Source organism: Copidosoma floridanum, unplaced genomic scaffold (genome assembly GCF_036245765.1).
Source record: "Copidosoma floridanum isolate Cflo_tuat_1 unplaced genomic scaffold, Cflo_Japanese_pri ptg000020l, whole genome shotgun sequence".
Classification (NCBI taxonomy): Eukaryota; Metazoa; Arthropoda; class Insecta; order Hymenoptera; family Encyrtidae; genus Copidosoma; species Copidosoma floridanum.
The window spans coordinates 10,292,912-10,311,328 of record NW_028321897.1 but is presented as its reverse complement, the minus strand read 5'-3'; the positions used below and the strand labels follow the sequence as shown (position 1 = coordinate 10,311,328).

At 38.4% G+C, this 18,417-nt stretch overlaps 1 pseudogene; it reads right to left on the bottom strand.

The window, feature by feature from the left end:
- Positions 1–17,520: 17,520 nt before the first annotated feature.
- Positions 17,521–17,640, bottom strand: LOC149374379 (U2 spliceosomal RNA; annotated as a pseudogene).
- Positions 17,641–18,417: the final 777 nt, after the last annotated feature.

Sequence of the window (18,417 nt, the reverse complement as noted above, 5' to 3'; positions counted from 1 at the left end):
CACTAAAAAATTATTTGGAAGAAAACTTTTTTTTCCAATTCTAAATAGCCTTATTAATTGTTTAATTTTATTTTACATAAATTTATCTGTGAAACAATATAATGTTTATTATAATAAAAATGTGTGTTAACGATTTAGCTATGCCGCTATGACTGAACAACAAGTATTAATGAACTCAATAATTATTTGAAACTATGTAAATAACTCTTAGTTATTTCTCGCTGTTTTAGCAAAAAAGTATGATTAATACTATTTTAAAAGAATCGTCCTTTTTACAACTTCATAAACAACTATATTAAATTAAGTTAACCAATTAATAATACTACTAAGAATTAGAAAAAAGAAAAGTTTTCTTCCAAATGATTTTTTAGTTCATACATTTATAAAAAATGTCACAACGCAAGCTTTTATTAAGAACAGCATTTTTCTGTGTTTGTTTATCACTTATTTAACAAAGAAAGTTCATTGCAACAGTTTTTATTATTTTAAACAAAACTACATTATGAAAAAGATTATTAGTTAACATCTTGGCTCTTTCAGATCGCATGTTGAATACATTTATACTTGTCGTTTACTTGTTTATATGCTTGTCTCTCTCAAAAACAGTTTTAAATGCTTAGCATTATTATTCCATACGGGATAGGACTCTTGATAAAGTAAATAATATGTAAATATCAAAGTTGTTATCTCTCATTCAGGGACGAACTGTTTAATGGCAGCGATGACCTTCCTACATTTAAGAAAGGCTAATACTAATTAACTTGGTAGAAATTATATAAAATTAAGAACAATTTTTCTTTATATTTTACAACCATTTTTACGAACGATGCATATGAAGGCTCAGATTTGCTGTGTTACTATGCACGTATATGCTATTGTCATTTGCATAGTAAAAAACCTCGTTAGATTTAATTGTGACATTAATCCCTTACACAACTAACGGGTGCGTAATCTTTCATTTAGTATGCTTTAACTTCATTTAATTTGAGTCGTTTCTTGGCGTCGTATGAAATATATATATGCCAGCAGTATGATATAGTACTTCAAGAACGCATGCTGGCCTCTTGTGATTAATTTTTTGATTCTCCCTGATTGTGGACTCCACCTCAATACTACTCAACACTAATTTTGGACTCGGTAACGGAAGTCAGAGAGATAATATGCATTTTATACATATAAAGGGGAGAAGACAATTTTGATTCTTTGCAGTAACTCTGGCTACTTTCACTGTATGCAAACATAGCCTATAATTTTAAGTTTACAGGGTACTCTGAAAAACATAATTATAATGTAAATATTCTGACATCATGATGCTGCGATTGATACTTGACTTAAGATGTATAAAGAGATTTAACTAAGACTAAAGGTAAGAAAACATTGTCCACAAAAATCTTATTATTTATAAACTTGTCAATAAAATCATGTAACTGAAACTCCTTAACTACCAGGTTAAAAAAAAAAAATTTCGACTAACAGCTTTGTCTTAACCTGATTATCAAAACCTGTTTATAATTTTAAGATAACAAAATAATATTTGCTCTAGTGATAAAGAATTTTCAATATTATTGTTGTCAAAAATTAAAGAAGAAGACGTGTAAGCTTTTAAAATTTTCAAGTCCTAGATAACAGATTATGTCTGTACTTAAAAATTTGATAACAAAAAAAACTGTTTTGGTAATAACGTTATACTTACCTTACATCATGCATTTGCTTTTTCTTAGGCAACAAGATTTCAAACAAGTAAAGTCGAAATACTACTACGTATGACAGCATCAAGACCTCAACCTGTAAAAATGTTGAGGAAATAGTCGATGGCATTCGTATTAATTTTCCAATAGAATTATTAAACGATGTTCGTAAAGGCTTGCCGCCTCTTTAACTTAAATTAAAAACAGGTAGAAGAGTAATGTTAATTTAAAATTTGAGTACATCAGACGGATTATGTAACAGTAGACAAATGCGAATTATTAAATTGTTGAAGTATAACGTAGCAAGCGAAACAGTTACGGAAGAAGGAATCGGTAATAAGGTTTTTATTTCAAAAACTAGATTAAATACTAAAAATTTTTTATTATTACCTTTTATTTCATATACGAAATAGTTTTGATAAATTGTAGCATTTTCTATGACTATGAACAAGTCTTTATGCTAGAGCCTTTATAATCTAGGATTAAATTTAAAAAAATCTGTATTTTCTCATGGCCAATCGTACGTGGATTTATCAAGATGCTAAAATAATAATAAAATTTTTGTTTAAATCAAAAGAGGAAGCATTTTAGATCATGAAAATATAATTTGGAAAGAAATTTCGACTACAACTGATAATGTATCTAAAGATAACAAAATTGTTTAAATATTTTTACATGTATGGACAAAATTTATTAGTTAGTAATACACTCATTAATGTAAATTCTGCTTATCTATTGTATTGATTTTAACATTAATTTAAAATAGAATAGGAATAGACTTTAGTCTTCGTAGTTTAATAGGACTTTATAAGTTCACTCATAAAATGAGTTATCTTTGTGCGAAACTTTCTTGGTTTGTATTAATGATAAACTAAATGTCATTCAAATTTATGTTCGTATTAGTATTATAAACTCATGTACAATATAATAAATGCATACACCTAATAATCTTACACATTGTTTATTATAAAAGCTTACAAAAAAAAAAAGCTTAGCGCACCTAGAACCTTAAACTTACAAATAAATTGAAATACAATTGACTTGTTTCTGGCCGTGCTTAGTTGTATAAGTAGACTTTGAGTAGAAGATAAACAAATAAAAAATTTTTCAACTACCAATATACATGGTTATAAATAGTAAAACGTTGCTTGAAATGCCCACACACTTAACTTTGTAATATATCAGTTAATATTATAATTTAATATATAATAATGACACTTTGAGCAATGACCCCTATAAATCAACTATGACATTTAATTTCTTCTTGACGATGAGATAAATGATGGTGATAAAACAGTTATGTCCTAAAGTGAATTAATAATAAAACAGATCAAAAATATTAAATTAATCAATTTACGGTACGTACACTTCTGTTTACACATCAAGGTCTAGGAATGATAGAATATTACCTGTCAGGTTCACCAAAAGTAGTCTGGGGGGTGGTGGGGAGGCAGTAGGGATCACAAAGAAGGCGTGAGCGGGGTCTGTGGGGGGTTTTAGGGAAAACTGTAAAGTGTCAGAATAAGGGATTAAATGATGGATTTTTACCTCATTTTGTAGGGAAGCAGTGGAGGTAAGTGGGGGTATATTGGGAGCTGTGGGGGTTATGTGAAATGCCTCACTGAGATCTGCCGTCCCACGAAAAAAGACCATTACGTGCAGTCAGAGAGAATCGGAGAAAATAGCAAAAAACCGAAAATACAAAAAAAGGATGGTATAAACATTTTTCAATGGCAAAAAACTTGTTATAAGGTGATAAGGCAATGATTAATTCATTTTTTACAAAAAAAAATCTAATTTTTCTCTGAAAACTACACTTACGGTTTTTATTTTGCACACTTTACAAGCAAAAAGACCGTTAAATGCACATAACAGTCTGTTTGCTTGTAAATATATCCAGACACAAGCTGTTGTCCCACAGAAAAAAAACGTTAAGTACAGTCAGAGGCAGAAAAAAAATTGATAAAGACCACTTAATTTTTCAGGAATCAATAAAAAGACGGACTTCACTTAGCCACGCTTTCTTATTTCAACGTCTATTATTGATTCCTGATTTATTATGGCAAGGGAGCAAGAGAATGAAAGGTCTACAATTAATAAAGATAATTTTTATTCGTAAAATAACTAACTTATATAAAACTATCAAAAAACTATAATTAATTATTAAAAAATGAATCCTTATTCTTCTCAAAAAAATCTTTTTTTTAAATGGGTGAAAATTTCTTACTATTTAAATGTAAGCCTGTGGAATAAAATGTAATATAGCATGCCGAGTTTTGTTATACAATTTGATGATAAGTTAGAATTCTACTTAAGTACCCTAATAGCAGCAATTGCAGAAGACAGCCAATGTGCCACTAATAACATTTTTAATTCTTCAGTTTTTCTTGGGTTAATTAGTTTGCTAAGTACCCACAGAGATTCTTTCCCTTTACAAACATAGTGTACGTTTGGCCTTCACTCGCGTGGTGGCGTGACACCACTTGCTTAGCCGAGTGAACTTCGAGCCTTCATTGAAAATTCGGGGGAAGGAACTACGTTCACTGAGATTTTCTAGTGTACGCACTCGTAGAGCCGAGTGAACTTCAAGCGTTCATCTAGAATGAATTGCGTTCACTAAGATTTTCAGTGAAGGCACTCGTAGAGCCAAGTGACAGCCTAACCTTCACTAAAATCATTGATGTTTGTATTATTATAACTCACTCACGACTACATTATTGTGTAGCTAGCAATCAAGGGAGATTAGAATCTGAAGCTAGGAAGTAAAATTTTATGTCCTTTCTTATGATGACAGTAACTGTCATACTATTTTGATAGTTGGGATAAGGTAAAAAGAATTCAAGTGTAACAATTAAGTCATAAAATTTTAAATTTTTTTTAAGTTCTTGGTCTGAGAGTCCTGCAAAATATCACAGTGACCAAATACATGTATTTCATGGGAGTGATCACAACAGCTACATCCAGTGCAGCTAAAATTTTGTGCAGGCAAGTTAACAAAAAGTTTTAAAGTGCTTAATTAACTTGTGGTACCCAAACAAAAGTACACAAAATAATTTTAGAGCTGCCAACATCGGTTTGTGAGACCACCCACAACCTCCCTCATCACTGTATTAGCCAGTTGTAGGCATCTGAATATTTATACCCATGCATCACACCAAACTGGTTACCGCAATTTTTTCTAGCATTATCTTGAGGAAAGCAGTGTTAATGCATTTTCAATACATGACAATGTAGCTGTTGGACTAGTAAAGTTAATTTAATAGTTGCTGTATTTAGTTTGGCTTTGTATTCTAGGGTCTAGATGAGTATGCACATTCAGATACCTACAACTGGCTTATACGGTGATTAGTGAGGTTGTGGATAGTCCCACAAACCGATGTTGGCAGCTCTAAGATCGTTTTGTGCACTCTTGTCTGGGTACCACAAGTTAATTGAGCACTTTAAAATTTTTTGTCAACTTACCTGCACAAAATTTCAGCCACGTTGGCTATAGTAGTTGTAATCACTCCCATCGAATACCTGTATTTGGTAACTGTGATATTTTGCTCTTAGGCCAAGGACTTGAAAAAAATTAATAATGTTATAACTTTGTACACTCAAGTTCTCTTTGCCTTGTGATAGCAATAATGTTGTTTGTCAAATAAAACATTAAAAGTTTTTACAAATATAATTTTTTTACTGCTGACTCAAAATTGTATTTTTAGGATGAGCGTGTAAGATTCGATACAAATGTTGGGTTACATTACTTGTTTCTTTTACACATTAGGTTAATTTATTAGTAGTAATAAATAGAGCTTATTGTTCTAAAATGATAAATGTATTTGTATTAAGCTAATTTTATATTCAATAAACTACTTATTATTTAGTACCATGATTATTTCATTCATTTACATTTTACCCAATAATATTGTTTTAGTACTCTCTCTATTAGTAGAATAGTAATAATTATTATGTATACGAGATAAGACTCTTTTATAACTAAAATATTATTAAGCAGCTTTTAACCCTTAAATACTTATACCATACCAGAGCTAGATGAACGCTCGAAGTTCACTCGGCTCTACGAGTGCGTTCACTAGAAAATCCCAGTGAACGTAGTTCCTTCCCCCGAATTTTCAATGAACGCTCGAAGTTCACTCGGCTAAGCGAGTGATGTCAGGCCATTACGCGAGTGAAGGCTGAACGTACACCATGTTTGTAAAGGAAAAGAATATCTGTGTGTACTGAGTCAATTCGTTGAACTTTTTGGAAATTGTTAAGTTCAATGAGTTAAAAATTTATGTAGTTTACATGCAAAAAAACTTTTTAAATATGAGGTTAAGCTATATTTTCATACTAAATTTCAAGTTAACAAGTGTTTTTTACATTAGTTTAGTAAACAAATACATTATTTAAAGTGTAATTATTATATTTTGCTATGACATATTTTTATTGCTACATATAGTGATACTGTGCTGCAATAATGCAGATAACGGCTCTTTTCCGTGGGACATCAGGCTCGGCCTCATTCACTTTTCTACAAAAAAAAAGGTGTAAGTACAATACGGTCTTTTTAATTTGATGTTTAAGGTATTTCTCATCGACTTTACATGTTAAAAGAATGTTTAAGTACTGTTGACAATCTTTTTCCGCTGTAAATCAGCACGAATCCTTAAGTTTATGTCACTTAATAGTCCTTTTTAGTCGCTAACAAAAATAATCACTAGTTTTTGCAATTTAATCGAATGATTAGTTCAAATCAAAAATGCATATTAAATTTCTAAAAATGTCATCACACGTAAAATTGTCTAACGAATCGATGGATATCAAAATCTCACTTTCGAGAAAAATGTCAATTCGTTGAAAGTTAACTAAAAAAATGTTTTGCATGTCATGTAACATGTGCAGTTATTGAATATTTGTGTTTATCTTTAAACAACCCCTTTTGAGAGTAAGCTACCTCTATTTAAAATGAATTTCTTGAAAGCTGCTTAAGTCAACAAGTCAAGCATAAAAATCAATATACGGGCAATTTTCAGGTCGCTGTTTAGGTACTTACCGTCGGATCTTAGAAATTAGAAATGATGAATCTAATACGGCAAAACAAAGATAAGAACTTAACACGTCAAGGACAGTAGGAGGTTAAAAATTATAATTTTTTACTAATTATTTCAACTTCCACTAACGATAAAAAAGGGGTTGTCAAGAAAGAATATACATATTTTATAACAATAGAAAATTTTTTTGATTAACTTACTAATGATCATTTCTTAAGTTTCTTTCACTGATTTTAATAATGAAGTAAATTTATTTAATTTAACTGCAAAGAATGTTTGAATGCACGATAAGACAGTACACGACGAGCATTTTTTGATTGCGATTGCGTTACACAACATGTAGTTTGTACCAGTGTTTTTAAAACTATAATCAACGGTTGCTTTAAATGGTCCAAGCATATCTGGAATTAAACCGTTCTGCCGCCATGCATATTAAAACATTTTTATAAATCAAGGAGAAGAGAGCTGATTGTTAATAAGTGACACAATTTTCAGAATATTAATTCTCAAGTGCAATTTATTATTGTAATCATACAAAAAAACGAGGTCTGAAAAAAACTTTATAAAGTTTCTCCAGGGTCTGAAAGTGTATATACCAAGTGCTTGTATATGACCAGTTATGTTAGCTGGTATAGAATGAATTTTTATTTATTCATTATCTTTTTCTATGTCCATAAGTATCTTCTCTTTTTGACTCGTCAAAGAGTCTAGACACAAAATAGATTTCTCACTGGCTGTTGGTATGAACCTTTTTAAACCATTAGGTAACTGGATCAAAGGGTAATTTTTCAGATTAGAATAGGAGAACAACAATATTTTTAAATTATTATATGTTTTTCTCGACTATTGATCTGAACTTACCACTTCTCTCTCACTGCAGAACAACGAGTGAAGGTGATTTTGAACTCACCATCTGCATTTATTAACAGTTAGATCATCAAACTATTTATTAAGGACGTTAACAATTACGCACCACATACAACATTTCATAAATCCGTTACTAAAAGTGTAGGACCTGCATGTACTTCTGAATCAAAACCTAATTGATAAGTCTTGTACACATTTGCTGTTCCAATTCATTATATTCTCAATTCTACACGTCCTACAAATTTAGAAGCACTTTTTTGAGGTTCAACTTTATATATTAGTTATTTTTGAGTCACCAATTTATTAATTTTACAAGATACGATTAAATGTTGTATTTAAAATGTTTGCAACTATTTATATGTTGGATAATGGGTGTATATTGGATAACCCAAAATCCTTTCTGTCTTTCAAAGCCCATCGCCTTAAATCAATATTATGTGTAATGACAGACTTATCAGATGCTGCATTTAACTGCCTTAAGATAGACTGTGATACATGATACAATCAGGATACAATTTATCAATTCTTCCACCACCCTCGTTTTATTGTTTTTCCTATCTATTTAGTGTTCTTCAGTTCAAAACTCTCGTACATCTTTGTTGTATGGACTCAAAACCTATTCTCTTTTTTTTTGCTAAACGCTAAAATTGAACTAGTATTCTTATACTTGAGATCAATCTGATTATTAGGTCTATCGTTGTAAGTCATACAATTATTATCAGAGTAGCTGTCTTCATCAACTATATCTGCAAAACGTTCAGTTACTTTAATACAATTGCTAAAGCATAAACTATCGTAAGTACCAACAAATACTTAACAGTTAACAGCAACTTTCATCTGATTTTCTAGGTTAAGAGCGAATTATATCTCTTTTTTTGTTGCAATAGATTTTACAATAAGAAAATGAATTCTCAAACTTTTAGTTTAGTACTTTTAAAATATTTCTCAGATTCATGAACATTATGTATGTAGCTATGAATTCAGAATTTACAATTCAATTTAATATTGTGACATTCTTTCGACCATAAAATGAGCAATACATCCTAATATTTTTATTGATTGTTTTAAACATACATATCTGTGTAGGATATGTAGTCAACTACTGGAGAGAAAAAAAGATGTTTCGTCCCGAGAGCACGCCAGGACCCATCAGTAAGGCTGATGATGTGCTCCCTGCCTTAGACACAGAAAAGGTGTGGGCTCAGATTAACTCGATCGCGCTTATATAGTAATCGTGCGGGAATTTCGCCGCTTGACGGGAGTTGATTATTAGGGGCTTGGCCACCTGGCGAGTAGAGCCTGAAGCGCGAGAGATGTGAGACGCCACATCACTCCCCGCCTAGTCACGACGATGGTGTAACCGGGAGGAAGTGACGATATGAAAGTCGAGGGTGTGAAGGCATGAGAGGGAGAAAGATGTTGAGAAGAAGTCTTCGTTGGACCTCTGCGTCTTCCACGCTCTGTTGCGAGAGTCCTGGAGAGAGGCGAGCAAATGATGCTCTAGCCACGATGCGGGGCGTGTTGCCGAGTGTGAGTGAGTTGTGCGATGAGCGAAGTGTGTGGGGATTAGCTGCGATTTGCGTGTACCCGGCGTGGAGGATGCGGAGATGCGTAAGAGTATCAGAAGGTTGCGTGTTCATATCACGTCGGGGTCACCAATTTGAGAACCGCTGGGTATGCTCGTGCTTACCCGAGGATAGGAGGGTAGTACGGGGTGCAAGAAGCTTGACCACACTTGGTTTTGTTAAACGTAAGGGTTTTATTCATTAAGTACAGAAGTGCGTGTGTTACTCGCGCAAGCCAAAACCGGACTGACTTGCTGGTCGAGGAGTTGCCAGCTTAACTAGCGGCATATCCCGAGCCTCAATTAGCCGTTCGGTGGTGCCATCTGATGAGTACTGAAGATGTCGCGTGGAACGAGAGACTGCTTGCGCTTGCTCGACTGTGAAGTTGGAGCCACCACAGCTAGCCCCCCTCCAGTGCCGTTTGCCCTAGGCAAATGGAACGAGACAAGGCGAGCTGGTCTGGCCGTCTGCTGAAGATGAAGAGCCGGCTGAGCATGTTGTTGAGCTTGCTGATTTTTGCAGGTGTCCTTCGCAGATGGTTGGCAGGCCAGAAGGGTCTGCTTGGTGTTTGAGGCCTGCGACGGGAAGCGGAAGACTGCTTGGTCCTTCAAAGCCAGTTGAATTGTTGCTGGAGGCAACGAAGGATGTTTTAAGGTCTTGTGAGTCGTTGAAGGGTGTTGTAAAGCTGGTGGGCCCTTCGAAGCCTGTTGACTCCATGCAGGGGTTAGCGCGGGATGCTGTGAAGCTGATGGGCCCTTTGAAGCCTGTTGCCTTGATCCAGGAGCCAGCGAAGGATGCTGAACAGACTTTTGAGTCTGTGAAAGCTGCTCTGGTTGACAATCCAGGTACGCTAACTTCAGGGAGTCAGTGGAGATGCTGGTTGGGGTGCCCCTGATGTCCACAATGTAGACCTTGTCGCTCAGGCGTTGAACAACTCTGAATGGGCCTGAGTAGGGAGGCGTCAGAGTGCGTCTGACTGTGTCGACTCTCCTAAAGACATGGGTGCAGGTGTGGAGGTCCTTGTGGAAGAACGGCTTGACTTTTGCTGCGTGGCGAGAGGCAGACACAGGTTTGATGGCCTCGGTCAGGCTGCGTAGGCCTTGGACGAAGGTGACGGGCCCTGCCAACGGGTTGCTGGTGGTGACGAAGAATTCACCTGGAATTCTGAGCTCTGTGCCGTACAGCATCTCAGCTGGAGACGCCTGTAGGTCCTCCTTGAAGGCTGTTCGAAGTCCCAAGAAGACGAGTGGCAGTGCTGTTGGCCAAGGGGTCTCTGGAAAGCACATGAGTGCGGCTTTGAGAGCACGATGGAAGCGCTCCAGAAGGCTGTTGGACTGAGGATGGTAGGGGGCTGTCCTAGTCCTGCTGGTGCCCAGATAGTCCGTGAGAGCTGCAAAGAGACCTGACTCGAACTGAGCCCCTTGGTCCGTTGTGATGGTCAGTGGGGCGCCGTAGTGTGCTACCCAGCCCTCGATGAAAGCTTTTGCCACAGTGGAAGCTTGTTGATCAGGAATTGGAATGGCTACAGGCCATCGGGTGAACCTGTCGATGAACGTAAGACAGTATTGGAAGCCCAGGCTCTCCGGAAGCTTCACCAGGTCCAGGTGGACGTGGTCGAAGCGCTGCGTCGGGTGGTCAAACGCGCTTAACGCTGCTCGATTGTGTAGATGCACTTCGCTTTTTGACAGGCGGTGCACTGTTGGGCCCAGCGAGTGGAGTCCTTTATCATCGCAGGCCAGTAGAACTTACTGGTAATGGTTTTACTGGTGGCTCTGACGCTGGGGTGAGAGAGGTTGTGGACAACTTCGAAAGCTGCGCGACGAAGTGCCACTGGGATGTACGGCCTGAGGTGATCCAGGGAGACATCGACGTATAAATTATGCCCCTCGATGGTCACACGTTGCAGAGCGAAGTTTGGATCCCGAAGAAGGTGAGCCAGCTCCTCGTCTGAAGCTTGGGCGGCTGAAATGGATGCTGGATCCAGGCGAGATGGCATCGAGATGGTCTCGACTCTTGAAAGGGCGTCTGCCACCACATTTTCCTCCCCCTTGATGTGCTGCAGGTTGGTGCAGAACTGCAGAATATAGTCCAAGTGGCGAAGCTGTCTTGGGAAAGCTTTGTCTGAGGGCTGGAGAGCTGCGTAGGTCAGAGGCCTCTGATCGGTGAAGGTGGTGAAAGATCTGCCTTCGAGAAATCTCTGGAAGTGCTTTATAGCGCGGTAGATAGCCAGCAGCTCCCTGTCGTACGTGCTATAGCGTTGTTCGGTGGGTGACAGCTTTTGTGAAAAGAATCCCAAGGGTGACCAGACACCTCTCGGGTGCTCCTGCTCCAGAGTGGCTCCGATCGCGTGGCTGGACGCGTCAGTCTTAAGAGCCAGAGGTGCATCTGGGCGCAGGAAGGAGGTCGTCACTGCCGATGACAGCGCTAGCTTGGATTGAGCGAAAGCAGTGTCTGCTTCCAGCGACCAATTCAGTTTGGCTTTTTTGCTCTTCTCCGGAAAACCTTTGAGAAGCTCGTTGAGTGGTGCGAGAACGGCGGCTGCTCTAGGGAAGCATCGGCGGTAGTAGTTGAGCATGCCGAGGTACCTTCGCAGCTGTTAGGCCATCTCTGGCTTTGGAAAATCCGAAATTGCCTTGATCTTGGCCGGTGGAGGTTTGAAACCAGCCTCAAACACAAGGTAACCTAAAAAATTTACCTGTGTCTGACCTAGGACGCACTTTTCTGGGTGGATGCGAAGCTTGGCGGTGCGTAGGACGTTAAAAAGCTCCTTCAGGTGCCTGATATGCGTCTCATGGTCTGATGAGAAGACGATGAAATCGTCTAAGTAAGCCCGGACGAAAGGCAGATCCCTTAGCAGATGGTCCACGGTGCGCTGGAGTGACTGCGCTGCGTTGCGTTGGCCTAGAGACGATCTGGTGAATTCGAAGAGACCAAAAGGAGTTGTTATAGCCGTCTTCGGAGCGTCCGCCTCTGCGATGGGGATCTGATAGAACGCTTTGCGTAGGTCTACCACGGAGAAGACTGAGCCTCTTGCCTCCTGGAGGATGTCCTCCACAATAGGCAGAGGGTAGCGGTCTGGCTGGGTGATGGCGTTGAGACGACGGTAGTCCCCTGTCACGCGCCAACCTCTATCCGGCTTCGGCACCAAGTGCAGCGGGCTAGCCCACTGGCTGGAAGAGGGGCGGACAATCCCCTGCGCGAGGAGAAGACCAATCTCCTTCTTCGCTACTTTCAAGCGCTGACCGATGAGTCGTCTTGAACGCTCAAACACCGGAGGGTTGGTAGTCACGATGCTGTGCTTGACAGGCAGGTCTGGTAGAGAGGCAGTGGTGCTCTCCGGGGCAGCAATGTCCATGAATGTACGAAGCAAGCTATCGTATGCTTGGCTGAATGGTCCTGGTGTTGACAGACTGAGCACAGCTGAGATGCTGTGTAGTTTGGCCAGGACCAGGGTGCCAGCAGCGCTGAGCTTGGTGACTGAGTCAATGAGCTTTTTGTTCTTAATGTTTACTAAGAGCCCAGTGTCACTCAGCAGGTCTGCGCCGATGATTGGAGTGGGCACCTCCGCTATGATGAAAGGCCATTTAAAGACTCTGCGAAGGCCCAAGTCCAATGCCATGTCGTGCGTCCCATAAGTCTTTATGGGAGAGAGGTTAGCCGAATGGAGAGTGAGTCTTCCTGGAGGTCGAGGCTTCCTGAAAATTGACTTAGGGATTATCGAGACCTCAGAACCTGAGTCGAAGAGGAACGTAAGGCGCGAGTTCCTATCCATTATGCGAAGGCGTTATCCACTAATTTGAGTTTGTCCCACCTCTATCGCCTGAACCAGAAGGGGAGAGGTTAGTTTTCCTGACTCAGGGAAAAAGAGCAGGGAGGTGTGCAGTGTCTGGCCTTGGCACCAAACTCCCGATGGAACCAGCAAAGACCTCCACCTGGGCCAGCTCGTGTGTTGAATCTGCTTCGAGATCTGCCTCTCCTTTGACCACCCCTCGCAGGTTGGTTGTTGAGCTGCAGGCTGAGCTGGCTGACCTGCGCTGAGAGGGCCTCTACCCGTTGGGCCAGCTGACTGTCTGCTGTGGACACTAAAGTCAGGCTTGAGTCATTGAGGGCCGGGGTCGAAGGAGGCGGTCGAGTAGTGCTTGAGACTGCGAACACTCCTGGGTTGGTTTCGATCAGTTCGTCTGCCGTAGAGGCCAACTCCTCCAATGAAGTGGTTTTAATGATCTTCAAAATGCGAGTGACCTGTGGGGGGAGCAGGTGAAGCCACTTCACCTTGAGCACCTTCTCTGTGACTTTGTTGTCAGACAGGGATTGCATGGAGCGAAGAAGCTGCGGCGGCCTCTTGTCGCCCAGCTCCAGCTCATTGAACAGCTGATCCAGCCTCTTGTCCTGAGAGTCTGTCAGGCGTGAAAGAATGGCCTCTTTAAGGACTCCGTAGAGGTCCTCAGATATGCCACTGACGTTGAACTTGGCCTCCGCTAACAGAAACCATGCCTTTGGGTTGCTGGCACAGAAGCGAGGAAGTGAGCAGGGTGCTCTGCCTACCGGTTGTTGCTGTTGTTGTTGTTGTTGGGTGGCATCGTCCCCAGCCATATCGGTGTCAGCCAGTTCCTGCAGCTGATGGAGGAGAAGTTGCTGCTCTCGCGATTCTTCGCGACGTCGAGCACGCTCCTCGCAGTCCTTTGCCTGTCTGTCGGCCGTGGAGGGAATATCCGGGCTGCTGCCGTCCAAAGAGTTACCCTCCAGTGTCGAAGAGATGCTGCAGGGGATACAGGCGAATGGACGCCAATTGTCGTGTTAGCGGGCTGTCTGCTAGGCAAAAAGCCAAGCCACGCGCGGCACAGTCACTTTGTTTATTTTTTTGTTAGGTCTAATGTTCACTCACTCGCGTCGTCGTGTATAGATGTAAAAGGTCTATACATGAAGGAAGTATATTACTGCGACGAGGGAAAAAGAGAGAGAGACAGAGCGTTTGGCGGGATCAGCGCCTTGAAGTTCTCGGAAGAGAGAAGGGAAAGAAAATAAAAAAGAAAACGCCTGTCTGGCTCGTCTCAGAGGTTTTTTTTTGTTCGCGTGGCCGGCGCAAGAGCAACCACCCGCACAGGTTTTGGCTGGAAGGACACTAGATGCGAGGTCCGACGCGCGCGCCGGGAGAAAAGGCAGATACGGCGCGTGTTTCTTTGTTGTACGGCACTTCGGGTCAAGTGAAGGAAAAAACAATGGCATTTCGCCGTTTTACTTACGACAGATCACGTCGGGGTCACCAATGTAGGAAATGTAGTCAACTACTGGAGAGAGAAAAAGATGTTTCGTCCCGAGAGCACGCCAGGACTCATCAGTAAGGCTGATGACGTGCTTCCTGCCTTAGACACAGAAAAGGTGTGGGCTCAGATTAACTCGATCGCGCTTATATAGTAATCGTGCAGGAATTTCGCCGCTTGACGGGAGTTGATTATTATGGGCTTGGCCACCTGGCGAGTAGAGCCTGAAGCACGAGAGATGTGAGACGCCACATCTGTATTACAGGTTAGTGGATTAAAAAAAAAAAAAAAAAAAACAGTTAACATGGAATATGAAACGGAGGTTCTAAAGAATTCGTATTCATTTACAATTAGTTAAGTATACAAGGATAAGTCTTTCTGACTTTTAAATAAATAAATACGGATTTGTTATATGGTAATTTATTTACAATACTACTTATAGTAAGCATATTGATACATATTCATGCTCCTAGCGTGGTATCAGTTTAGTTACATGGTTGTAGGAAAAGTAAATTGTTTTAAACACTAAAAATTTTCCAAATCTAGTAAGTTTTAATAGTTCTTAATTTAATGTCATCTTTTAATCTGTTAATGGTATCTAATAAATGTATAAAAGTGGAAATTTAGAAACCAAATTGATTTTTGTACCTGACACAACGCTCATTACATAAATTTTGATTTATGAGCCAGGGTCGATCTGGTAGACAAAGGAGCCCCTTGAAATTGAAAGTGTTATGTGTATATTCCTACTCTGAAAACTAAAAATAAGGGTTTCTTTTTATGTTGTGTTAAGATAATTCTCATCAACGTATTTTGTTAACAGTTTAAAAAACTCTGTTTTTCAACAAAAGACAAATGTTTTCTGATTCCTCGGATTATCTTAAGCTTAAAAGATCTTATTCAACTTTAAAAAAAATTTATTGGTTTCGCGGAAACAATTGGATGAGTTTAGAGAAACTTGTTTGACACCAAACTGGTGCTTACGTTTAAATAAGAAGCCTTTTGCATGGAAAATTCTAATTTGTCGATCTTGTTTAGTTTTAAAATATATCAACCCGTATTTTATCTTTAAAACCTGTTTAAGTTTCTCTCTTCGAAGAGATTCCGATTTCTGTGGCACCGTGATTTGAGTGAAGTTTTTTGTATATTTTGATGCCAAAAATACAGGAAAAATAATATAAAAGTTTCTTCTTACCTTCTTTTCGAGATATTCAACTTGAAAGTCAAAAAAATCGTATTTTGTCAAAATGCAATATTATGCTTATTACTTACTAATTTGATAGTAAAAAATATGATAAAATTTTTTTAAAAATTTCTACTGGTGTACTTTTTGATTTAACTTATTTAAAATGTGTATTTCTTCTTTAAAAATGTTTCATGTGTTTTTTTCTTTTTTAGTAAAACATGATATACATAATAACCATTAAAAAAAAAAATAATTTCTACTAACAGAAAAACATAATGTAGATTTTAAGTGGTACCCAGAGTCCACCACGAGGAGGTAGAACTATGTGCACTCCAATGTTTCTATGTGTAAGCTTATGTGTGCATGTATATTTGTGTGAGCTTATGCACATAGTATAAATGTATGTGTATGTGTAGCGCGCGTAATTTTGATCGTAGGTTTAAGAATGTACGTCTGTCACATCGTTGTCATTATCCTTATTCTCGTCCTTGTTGTCCTCTGCCTCGTCGATTTCTTTATCGATGGTGGACATACGAGCACGTTTAGCAGCAATGCCTTCGATGCTCTTACTTTTAACGGTGGGAGAATCGATGGCTTGTTATTCTAAACCCTCACGTTCTTCACCATCGACGGTGCCGAGATAAACTTTTTTAATATCGACGAGGAACTGCATGATTTAAGAGCCCAAATCGTATTCAAACTTTCTCTCCAAGCAGTTCCAACGATAGAAAAAAGTGCCATATACTGGTGAAGGAGTTTTGGCGATTTCCGGCCCACAATCGCACTTTTTAATAAACGATTTTGGTTTTCCAAAGCGTTTATTCTGTTCGTCACGTCTGTCTTGTCAACGTATTGACCAATACTGTGAATGGTCGTCTTGTGTGTTGCGTCCTTGAAAATTTTGTCAACACCAACGTACTGTTAAGCACTGTTTGTGCAAATAAAAGTAGTACTGAGGTTGACATATTTTTTTGTGTAGGGCCAAAGATCTTCCTTGATCTTAGAGTTGACCCTGTAGAAGAGTCCTGTTTTGTCCTCCTTGTAATAAAAGCCAAAAACAATGATGGTCAGTTGCTCCGTAATGCGTCCTCGATGATACTTCCTCTTTGTAAGGAGCGTCTCGTCAATTCGAATGGTTTTTTCCTCACTGCCAAGTTGATAATTGACATGAGACGCTATTACCAAAGCAATTTTAGGGCAGTAGCTGTAGTAATCTACTACCGTGCCTATGCTAAGCTTGCGCTCATTTATGTAATGATGCCAAGCCAGCAAATGCTGAAATACATTAAAAAATGTATACTTACTAAAATTTATATTCTTGAAAAGCAGTATTCCTACAATACAACAATACATGAATATTTTTAGTAAACCACTATATAATACTACAATACTTACTTGATACAAGGCTGTTACAGGCATTTTAGCAACAAAAAAGATTATTGTGGCGAGCACTTCTCGAATAGAGAGATTACGCTGCCTCCCGTCGAAAAAAGTACCTACAGCAGGGTTTTTTGCTTTTGTACAAAATTAAGCACCCTTTTTCTTCGAGCTCTTCGTAGAACAACGCCAAATCCATCCTAGCTTTCCATGTTTCTCCTCAACCTTCATTGACAAATCACAACACAATGGACGTATCGATGATCTTAAGGGAACAAGACCAACTTCTTCTAAAAAAGTAAGAGATTTTTCATCTGTCTCCAACAAGTCATTAAAGGAGCAGAAAAACTAGAAATTTTCTAACTTTGGATGTAACTGTAGATGTTTTGACATTGTTAACACGCACAGAACCACTCACAAAACAATAAAGAATAAATACTCAAAGATGTACAAGCCACAAGATTTACTGATAACACTGAGCTTTTGTATCTGAAATGTTTATGCGCTAAACCAAAAAGTGATCGATAGAGGCACTGCATGCTAGATTAAGCGCGCGAAAATTTAAATTTTGAATTGCTCTTACATAAAGAGCGTATCAGATACCAAGCTGATAAGAATAGATAATATACTTTGATCTGTGTCAGTGAGCCGGGCAGCGATGGTAGAATTAACAAAAATTTCATCATTTTTTAATCAATAAATAATAACAATTTATCAAGTGTTTTTATATTAAAATCAAATATATTCAAAATGTGTTTTTCGAAAATCAAGATGCTACGTTTAAAAAAAAAAGCAAATAGAATGGTTTTCATTATTTTTTTTATATTTATTACTATCAAATAGGCAAGAAATAACCCTAATATCACATAGATACAAAATACGATTTTTTCGACTTTCTAGTTTTATATCTCAAAAAAAGAGGAAAGAAGGAATTTTTTTATTATTTTTCCTGTATTCCTGGCATCAAAATGTACAAGAAACCACACTCAGATTTCGCTGCCACAGAAATCGGAGTCATGCCCTCTCTTCTTCATAGTTATAGATATACTTCTTGTGTATGTAACGTTACAATTACACAGTAAATAACATACTTTTTCTTTCATACACGATAACTTAAGTAGTAATGAGTTTAATTTCGAGCAAGTTTTATTTAGCCATAACTGTCTTATTTTGAGTTAGGATAAGGTTTCTAACTTTTTTTGCCGTATCTCAAAAAGTTTAGAATGGACTCTTATTTTTCGCATCTTATTTTTGTTGTAATTAATCGTAAAATATACTAAGGTAATGTATGTTTTACAGCTTAACATATACATGGTAGTTTCTGCAACTACTTAAAAATTATAACCTTAAGGTACTGTACATGTTACAATTTTAGTTTGTAAAAAAAAAAAAAGAAGTACGTGTTGGCTTTTTTTAAAATCATACAAGACGGACCAA